The sequence below is a fragment of the Equus przewalskii genome, chromosome 13 (genome assembly GCF_037783145.1).
Source record: "Equus przewalskii isolate Varuska chromosome 13, EquPr2, whole genome shotgun sequence".
NCBI classification, from domain to species: Eukaryota; Metazoa; Chordata; class Mammalia; order Perissodactyla; family Equidae; genus Equus; species Equus przewalskii.
The window spans coordinates 36,073,946-36,083,593 of NC_091843.1; the positions used below are offsets into that span (position 1 = coordinate 36,073,946).

The 9,648-nt window shown below is 57.8% G+C and overlaps 1 protein-coding gene across 27 annotated transcripts in view; it reads right to left on the reverse strand.

The window, feature by feature from the left end:
• The window catches only part of PSD2 (pleckstrin and Sec7 domain containing 2), a 53,134-nt gene extending 44,479 nt beyond the window's left edge, over positions 1-8,655 (reverse strand). For 2 of the 27 annotated variants that reach the window (XM_070570676.1, XM_070570661.1), the window contains exons 1-3: positions 8,401-8,655; positions 3,704-3,743; positions 1,624-1,763 (exon numbers count right to left, since the gene is read on the reverse strand). The gene's annotated coding sequence lies outside the window, so the exon portion shown is untranslated. Of the gene's footprint in view, positions 1-643; positions 1,439-1,623; positions 2,665-2,724; positions 2,893-3,703; positions 3,744-3,988; positions 4,081-8,187 lie in introns of those variants that run through there. The other 25 variants (XM_070570674.1, XM_070570662.1, XM_070570680.1 and 22 more) reach the window with 20 other exon arrangements.
• Positions 8,656-9,648: the final 993 nt, after the last annotated feature.

Genomic DNA, 9,648 nt, shown 5'->3' on the forward strand with positions numbered 1-9,648 from the left:
TCCTGAGCTGTAAGGGACAAGTCACTCAAGCATTGAGGCTTCAGCCCCGTAAGAGACACCAGCAGGGGAGGCCTTCCAAGGACATTCCAGTCATCCTTCTACCTTTAGCTGGACCACCACCCACCTACTCACCCTCTGAGTGGGTGTGGGAACCTTCTGGTTCAGGCCACAACCTGGGGACCTGCCATGTTTCCCCGAGGACCAAATTTCGCAGTATCCCTGTTCAGAAGCCACTGCCCCTCACCACATCTGGGGGAAAGGGGTTCTTGGCAGGGCAGGTCTTTCCTCCAGAGATGTGAGGTGGGGAGGGGAGGGCAGCTGGCCCATTTTATTGATTCAGAGATCACAGGTCACAGAACTTGTGGCTTCCCTGGGAAGCAGGGTTCCTAACCCCCCAAAGGAGAGGGTAGAAGAATGACTGTAACTGCCCACGGCCAGGGGTTGGGCTTGGAGGTGCTCCCAATGCCCCTCACCCACTCTCCTTCAAGCTGCCTGAGTACTCTCCATTGAGCAGCTCTTATTTCCAGGGTCTAGAAGAAGGAGCTGGGGAACCCAGGAAAGTCCAGATGCCTCTCCCCAGACCCAGGCTGACCATCTGCCCTGGCCAAACCCTGCGCCCTCCCCCTGCTCCCCATTCACTCACCATCAAGCTCAGCCTGGCTTATCCTGAGCCTGCCAGGAATCTCAAATCCACTTTCATTGTGGCTGGTGCTTCTGCCCCCAGTTCTCTTCCAGGGCCCCCCCAAGACGGCCCCAAGAGGAAAGGATGGGCTGAGGCAGTGGCCCCCTGGGCCTGTGCAGAGACAATGCCCCCAGTTCTGACTCAGGGAACCCTCAGATCCTCTGGGGACAGCAGGAGTCAATATACCTCCTCCTAGGAGGGGGCTAGTCAGGCAGGGGGTTCCCACATCTGGACTCCCTGCCCTACCCCAGCCCCAGCAGTGGGCTCCAAGGACCCCTCCCTCACCCTGCGGCTGCCACAGCCATTATGTGCCTCCTCGGCCTTGCCTGCTGCCTGCCACGCCCCCATGGAAGCCCCTGCTCTAGCGGCAGAGCTGAGAGCCAGCCTGTGAGGCCTGGCCGCCAAGCCAAGCTGTCAAAGTTGGGAAACTGGAAACAGAAATAAATCCTCAAAGCTGCTCCGTGATAAAGGTGGCTGCCGGCAGGCCCGCGCATCCAACACCCCGGGTCCTCTGCCACCAAGCTCTCACTGGCACCCCCTCAACACACAGATATACCCTCAGATTATACAAAAAGGGGAGATAGGGAGGCAGAACCCAGGAGACAATTGGGCTGGCCAGTCCTGACCCCCCCGGCAGGCTGGCCTGAGGCTCTCTAGTGGCGCCCCGACTCCCTGGCCCAGACCGGGCCATCCCCGAGCTTCCTCTCTCGGCCCCATCTCCATGACAACCGTATCCTTCGATGCTCCAGCCGCCACGGAATTGATCTCAAAATGTAGCTTTGTTAGCAAACCCGGGCGGGCAAGGAGGGCGGAGGGCGGCGCCCTGCATGCGGCCCCCCCACCCCTGGCCCCCCGGCCCGGCCTCCAGCCTGGCTTCGGGAGGGGCGGGGTCCCGGAGCACGCGGGCCCTGGGGACAAGGTGGCCCCGCGGTCCTACTCACCGCTCCTGGTCCCAGACGCTGGGTCCAGCCTCTCACGGCGGAGCCATGCAGAGGCTGCCGCTGGACTGACCGTCCCACTCCGCCGCCGCCTGTCGGGGCTCCCGCGCCCGCTTCTGTCCCTTTAGGTGTCGGAGCCGCGGCTGTGGAGAAGCTGAGCGGAGATGGGGGGACGGACGGCAGGAGGGAGGGAAGGAAGGAGGGAAGGAGGGAGGGAGGAGCGGGAAGGGCGGGGAAGGGCGGAGGGACTGCAGGCGGGGGGGCGGCCGGAGAGGAGCCTGGAGGCGACAGCGGCCACTCTGGCTGGCCGGCCCGCCGCGCCTCAGCACCGAGGGTCTGACGGTGCCCCCTGACCCCGCCGGGGAGGGCGCAGCCAGCCCCGTCCCGCAAGGCCCCGCCCCCGGCCCTTTAAGAAAGTGGGGGAGGGGAGCACTACGAGGTTCCGCCCCCCTCCCACCTCCAGCTCAGCCGGGCCCCAGCTGTCTTCTAACCCTGGCCGGTCGGCGGGCCAGACCCAATCACCGCCCCCTCGGCAGGACCCTCGGGCCCCCAGACCCTGAGCCCTCAAGTCTTTGGGTCCGCTCGGCCCTCCTCGAAGCGACGAAGGGAGCGGGTCCTTGCCTTCCTCCCACAGTCTGTTGGCGATCTGACTCCTTGCTCTCCACGCCCCCACACACCCCGCCCCGAGAAAGACCTGACTGGGACAGGGGAGCAACGAGCAGTGCAGGGGGCAAGCTGGACGATCCCAGAGGGAGGGAGACCGAGCCCTACCTACCTACCTACCCAAAGGGACCGACAGACCTGGGAGAGGGGGTGAGAAGTGGGGCTCGACAGAGCTGGAAGTGAGGCTGCAGAAGAGAGTGACAAAGGGGAGAGACGCTGAGGGAGGGACAGGTGAGGAGTGGGTCCTATCAAGGATGCACAGTCCCAGTGCCAGGTCAGGGGGAGGCCACCCTAGCCAGACAAATATAGGGTGCTCTGGGCTGTGGAAACCATCTCCCAAGGAACTGGCCCCACAGACCCTCCTGCATGCTAGTCACTACCTTGAAGCCCTCCCCAGCCCCAGGATCCTGGCTCTGAAGAAGACAGCTGACAGTATTCTACCTGGGCCAGACACCAAGAAGAACTGGCCGGCTGTGAGGTCCCTGCAGGGCAAGATTCCACCTCTCAGAGAGATAATAAAAGGACCCCCACCCATAGAGACCTGGAGAGACCAGGAGCTGGGGCCGGGGGGGGGTGGGGGGGGGGGGGGGGAGGTGAGCAGGCCCAGCCCTACAGAGAAGGGAGATCAGGTTAGAGTCAGGCCTGACCACAGGAAGCCACTTTCCACCTCCCTCCTTCCATTCCAGCCCCCAGGGGCTCTTCTCTATACCCAGCTCTCTCCCGCCTCTGGACCTGTGCAGGTGTTCCACCTTCTGCTCTGTCAGGCCTGGATCCTGCTGTGCCCAGTGAACTCCAACTCAATCCTCAGATCCCTGCTTAAATGCCCCTTCCTCCATGAAGCCTTCTCTGCCTTCTTTCCACCCATACACATACAGACCTTAGGGACCCTCTTCTTAGGGTGCAGAGGGTGAGAGGAGAGAGAGAATTTACTGGCCTATGAGGGGTGTCTAGGCTGGGCAGGGTGGCAGTAGTTGGAGGTGCAGGGTCTGAGCTGTCCTCAGCCTCCTCCTTCTGCAAGCTGGGCCACAGCTGGAGCTGGGGTTTCATCAACCATACTGACACTTCTGCTATGAACTGTGTGCATCTACCGTGTGCCTGAGTCCACATTAAGTGCTTTCTATCTGGTATATTCAACCCTCAGAACAATCCTACAGCCCACTTTACAGATGAGAAAACTGAGGCTGCAAAGGCATAGGCCACTTGCTTAAGGTCCCAGGAGGTCTGATCATGTGGACACAGCTCGACAGTTCAGAGGGCACTTTGGCCACACCCCTTCACTGCCCATCAAACCCTAGGACATTCCCACAGAGCCCAGAAACAAGGGGGACACTCTACTGCAGATGCCCAGGATCTTCTTGAAGGGCACAGAGGGAGCATGGCTTCCCTGCTGTCCCTCCCTCTACCTCTGCCCTCTGCTTACCTGTAGGCAGGGATGGGTGACAACCGGCAACCAGCAGGGGCTGTAGGGGGAAGTGGAGGTGACAGGGCTTTGCTACCACACTCCCCATCTTCCGGACCCATGACCTCCAGTCACAGCTGGACCACCTTTCTGAGATTCCATGTCCTCATCTACCCCACGAGGATGGTAACAGCCCCTCTCTTGTGGGATGTAAGAGCTGATGTGCTCAGTGCCCACCCACCCAAGACCTGGCACACAGATGCACTCAGCCGGCCATGGCTATTCCAATTGTAAGGAGTGACTTACTCATGGATGGATTACTTCATCTCTGTCCACCTGGATGGACTGTGAGCCCCTTGAAGACAAGGTCTGCCTTGTTCACAGTGTACCCTCAGCACCTAACACATGGTATGGCTTAATAAATATACGTGGAGGGAGGGGAAGACAGGGAGGTAGGGAGATACTGTCTCTCCACTTAATCTGGCCTGGGCTGGTGCACACAACCTAGTCCCTGGCCTGGATCTGCTCCCGGTCCTTCACAGCTCTGGGAGCCTGTTGCAGCGGGCATGAGCCTGCCAGGGCCAGGAGACCTAGGTTCTAGTCTGGCCCCTGCTGCTTCTTGGCTGTGTGGCCATGAGCAGCGACATCCCCTCCCTGAAGCTTACTTTCCTATGTCAAGTGGAACTAGCTCAAAGGGCTGTCACAAGGCCACAGGTGGGCTCTATGTGAGAGAGTGCTTTGGGTGCCATGGACGCAGGAGAGAGGGTTATTATTCTTCTTGTAGCTACTTTTGCCTCCTGAAAGAGAACAGGGTCTACATCCCCCACCCAGCAGCCAAAATGCACTATATTCCCCAGCCTCCCTCCAGGGAAAGAAGAATGGAAGCTTCTCCCGTTCCTCCAAGGGACTTCCCTTTCCTCCTCCCCACCCACCTGAGGGTGAGTCTCAGGAAGGCAGGTGCCGGAGGCCAGACCAAAGACCCCCACACTGAGGGACCGCTCCCCATGGCTTACTGCCTGGGCCTCGGCTGGTCCCCAGGGAAAGCACGAGTGACATATGGGAAGGCCCAGTCACATTGAGAGTGGTCAGCACCCTCAGGCAGGGGATCCAGCTCTCGGCCCACTCAGCCCACTACAGCCTTTGCCACAGTGAGGCCTCTACCTGACCTCCTGCCTCCCCAGGCCAACTGGAGGAAGGCATCTGGGTCCAATCCTGGGCTTAGAGGAGCCTTGGCTCAGAGAGCATCTGAAACACCCAATTCTCCCATATTCCAACTGGAAGATTGAAATCCAGGGAGGGGAGGCTGGGTAGGGATTCCCCAGGCCAATCCCAGAGTGCTCAGTGAGCACCTACTGTGTGCCCAGCCATGCTCCAATCCCGCCCTTGCCCCCAGCACCCCCAAGATAGAGATCCCAACCCACCTTCACAGTGTCCCGTTCTGACACTTCCCACTTCAAATGTGATGTTCTAGGACCCCTCCCACCCAACTGCACCCCAACCATTTCTATTGACCTCGATATGCTTGTGCTGGTCCCCTGCCTGGGATGCCTTCCCTTTCAGCCATCCTCACTTGGCTATTTCCTCTCAACCCTATAGCCCCCTCCAGCTACTGCATCATTTCTTTTTCCTCATTATAGCAAAGCTCCTCAAAAAAGTTGTCCATGCTCTCCAGTTCCTCTCCCATTCTCTTTTTATTCTTTTTTTTTTTTTTGAGGAAGATTAGCCCTGAGCTAACATCTGCCACTAATCCTCCTTTTTTTGCTGAGGAAGACTGGTCCTGAGCTAACATCCGTGCCCATCTTCCTCTACTTTATACGTGGGATGCCTGCCACAGCATGACTTGACAAGCGGTGCGTAGGTCCACACCCGGCATCCAAACCGGTGAACCCTGGGCCGCTGAAGTGGAACGTGCGAGCTTACCCGCTGTGCCACTGGGCTGGCCCCCTATTGTCTCTTGAATGCACTCCAATCTGGCTCTCATCCCCCCAACCCACACTCACTCCACAAACACCACTCATCAAAGTCACCAACACAGCTGCTGAGCACAGGTGTGCAGCTTGGGCACTGGACAAGGGCACCTGAGGTGCACGAGAGGTGGAGAGGGAGCTGCAGTCCAGCCTGCTGTCCTCTCACCACACTGTGTGCCTGGTTCAAGGCTACATCTAGCTGAGGGAGGGACACCTTTTCCTGTATACAGAGGGGTCTCCCTTCTGTGTTCCTGCACAGCCAGGTCCACCTGGAGGGGCTGCATCTTTCTAGTGTTTGTACAAAGGGGCTAGACTGACTGTGGTCTGGTCCCCAGTGACTGCTATGATGCCAAATCCAAAAATCAATTCTCAGGCCTCATCTGAACTTGTTGGCAGCATTTGACACACTTGCTCCTCCTCCTTGAAAGATTCTTCCCTTGACTTCCAGGCCTGGTTTTCCTCCTCCCTCCCTGCTGTGCCTTCTCAGCCTCCTTTGCTGTTCCTCCCCGATTCCTGACCTCCAGATGCCAAAGCCCCCAGGGCTCAGTCCTCTGTCTTCTCCCTCTCACTCCCCAGGGGTGATCCCACCTTGGCTTCAGAGCTCACCTAGCCCCCGATGGTTCTCGGTGTTTGACTCTCCAGCCCCAACCTTTTCCCCTGAGGTCAGACCCTCACGCCCAGCTGCTGACTGGAAGTCTCCACTAGGATGTCCAAAGAGCAGCTCCAGCTTCTCCCAACCAACACCGACCTCCCCTTCTCCTTGAGGCAAACATCACCACCATCCTTCCATCGATCAGGCCAAAAACCCAGGAGTCACCCTCACCTCTCTGTCTCTCACTCCCCACATCCAATCCCTCGACAAATCTATGGCATTTACTTTCAATGTATGTCCCATCAGCTCCACTGCCACCGCCTGGCCCAAGCCACTGTCATCTCTCACCTGGACTATCACTGTAGCCTCCTAACTGGTCCCCCTGCTTCCACCCAGCCCCACTACTGACATTGCCCACATCAATTACATGTAAGTCACATCATGTCCCGGATCTGAGCCAGCATACAGTAGGCTCCCAAAAGGTGATGAACCAAAGAATGGATGAATGAGAGGTCACAGACAAATCTATGCATGGGCCATGGGACTCTGACATGGCCTAAGGGAGGGAAGCCATGCAGTGAGGAGCTGGCAGGGAGCAACAGAGGCCTGGGGAGGAATCCTTGGAGCCTCAGGGTGTTGTCTGTACAATCTCCAACACTACCTACAAATCCTGGGTTAGCTGGGAGGCAGTGTGGGGAGGAAAGGCCATCCTCACTGGACAGCCCCTGGCTGTGAGGATGATTCATTCATTCATTCAACAAAAATTTGCTGAGCACCTACTGTGTGCCAGGCCCTGCAGGGAGGAGGGGAGCAGACAAAGTCCCTCCCTCCACAGCTCACAGCCCATCAGATGATTTCCCAGGGGAAATACCCCAGTAGGTGGAGCTTCCTTGAGCAGGCAGCTTCACCCCACTTTCACAAGATGAAATCAATTTTAGGAAATCAGTTTTATTAGTCTCCTGCCTAGAACCTCCCTGGACTGTGAACTCCAAAGAGGGCAGGAACTGTGTGTCTTGTTATTGCTGGATCCCCAGCATCTAGCAAGGGCCTGGAGCATAGTAGGGCTCAATAAATATTGGTTAATAAATGAGTGGTAGAATATGAGCAGGACCCTGAAGATGGCAAGGATTTGGGCTTGCAGCCAAAAGGAAGAAGGGCAAGTGGGGAAAGGCCACAGCCTGAGCAGGTGAGAGGTAGGAGGAAGGTCCCCTGGAGGAGAGCAGGGCCATGGGCAGGAGGGAAGGGCGACTGCTCAAGCTGAGAGCTTCCTGTCTCACCCCCTCCCCCAACAAACAGGGCCCTGCCAGCACTGGTCCAGGGCTAGTGGACAAAGCCCCACAGGAGTGCCAGGGACTTGCAGTGCCTAGAGCCAGCCGGCTGCGGGCCCAGGGCACGGGCAAAGCCTGGCCCAGAACTTTGTCTGAGGGCCTTTGTGGGCCTCTGGGAGCACGTCCAGGAGAATGCCGGGAACTGGCCAGGGTGGTATGGGGTGGGCACTCCCCTGCTTCCGGAGGTCCAGCTGGCCATCCAGGCCTGGGTTAATGGGGGGTTAGGAAGAGGATTCCCTTCTGCACCACCCACCAAATCCTTACCCTTGGGGAGATACTACCCAATCCCAGAAGTCGGAGCGGCTAGAATTAGAGTGGCTATCAGATCAAATCCTGGTTATTGAAGATCAGGAATGGTGGGGCTCAGCTGGGGGGATGCACAGAGTTAGGATGAAGCTGACCTCCCCTTGCCCCACGCGTTCTCCCCAAGAAGCCCAGCGGGAGAGAGGAGGGCAAGCATTTTCCAAAGCGAAGGGACACAGGATACATCGAGTCCTGCCCAGGGAGGAGCGGCCACGCCTGGAAGGTTCCCCGGGGAGCGATCTCTGGGCCGGGAAGGGAGCCGAGCGAGGCCCAGGACTTTCTCTGTCTCCCTCTTCTGGCCGGACCCAGAATTACCAGAGCGTCGTGTGTCACAGGGCCAAGCAGGTCCTGGGTCCTCGGCACCAGGCAGCCCCTCTCTCTCTCCCATCCAAAAAGGAAGCGAATACAGGTCATATGCGTCATTCCCCTGCCTCAGCACCAGGCCCAGTCGCAGCCAGAGGTCCAGCCGCAGGCCCTCTGTAACCAGCCTCCGTGCTGGGACGATCGCTTGTTCTGGAAGTCCTTTACCTGGTCCAACCTGAGTATTTCCTCAGCTTGCTCCAGGCTGTCTCCGAAGGCCATGCTCTTCCACAAATCGGATGGAAAACTGAGGCTCCGCTGACTATCCCATGGTGACCCAGGTCCTTTCTGCCTTGGAACTGAGAGAAGTGCAAGTACCTCTCCCCACCGCAGCGGAGAAGGCAGGGGTCTAACTGGCAGCCCAGAACCGAGAGGCCGAGAGAACCGAGAGGCCGCCCCGCCCAACCCCTTCCAGAGCCATTCAGAAAACAGTCCAGGATTGTTCTCTTTTGGGATCTGGGCGCCACCTGCTGGTGTCTGTAAGAACTGCACCGGCCCTGCCAAGCACAATCCATGGCTGGGAGAGACGGCTGAGAACAACAGAGCAGCTGACTTTCATTAAGTGTTCTGTGAGCCAGGTTCATGGTAAGTTCTTCGCGTTATCTCATTTCACACATCATCTCGTTTCATCCTCACAGCAACCCTATGAGGTGGACATCATTCTTGCTAGTTTACCTAGGAGGACACTGAAGCTAGGAAAGTTAAGCAACCTACCCCAGCACACACCTATAGTATGTGACAAAGCCCAGACGGCACTCCCTGGTGTGCACTGTATCCCTGAAGTGCACTGTATCCCTAGTGTGTACTTTATCCCTGGTGTGAACTTTATGCATGGTGTGTACTTTATCCCTGGTGTGCACTGTATCCCTGGTGTGCACTTTATCCCTGGTGTGCACTTTATCCCTGGTGTGCACTGTATCCCTGGTGTGCACTTTATCCATGGTGTGTACTTTATCCCTGGTGTGTACTTTATCCCTGGTGTGTACTTTATCCATGGTGTGCACTTTATCCCTGGTGTGCACCTTATCCCCGGTGCACCTTATCCCCGGAGCACTTTATACCCGGTGCACTTTATCCCTGGTGCACCTTATCCCCAGTGCACTTTATGCCTGGTGCACCTTATCCCTGGTGTGCACTTTAACTGGGCTCTTCCACCGGCACTGGTGAGTGGGGAGTGGCAGCTCCGGAATGAACACTATGAGGGACATCTCTTGCCCTGGCCTTGGACACCATCCATTTCAGCTTAGCTTGCAGCTGGTATGGCAGGATCCCTCAGTCTGTCTTGCCCCGTGAGTGTCCATGTCCTTCTCCCCTGACAGCTTGAGAGCTCCTCTAGGGCAGGGCCAAAGCATCTGTTCCCAGGTCACCTCTTCTCAGCACTGATCATTGAATGCCCCCTGTATGCTCAGCCCCTCT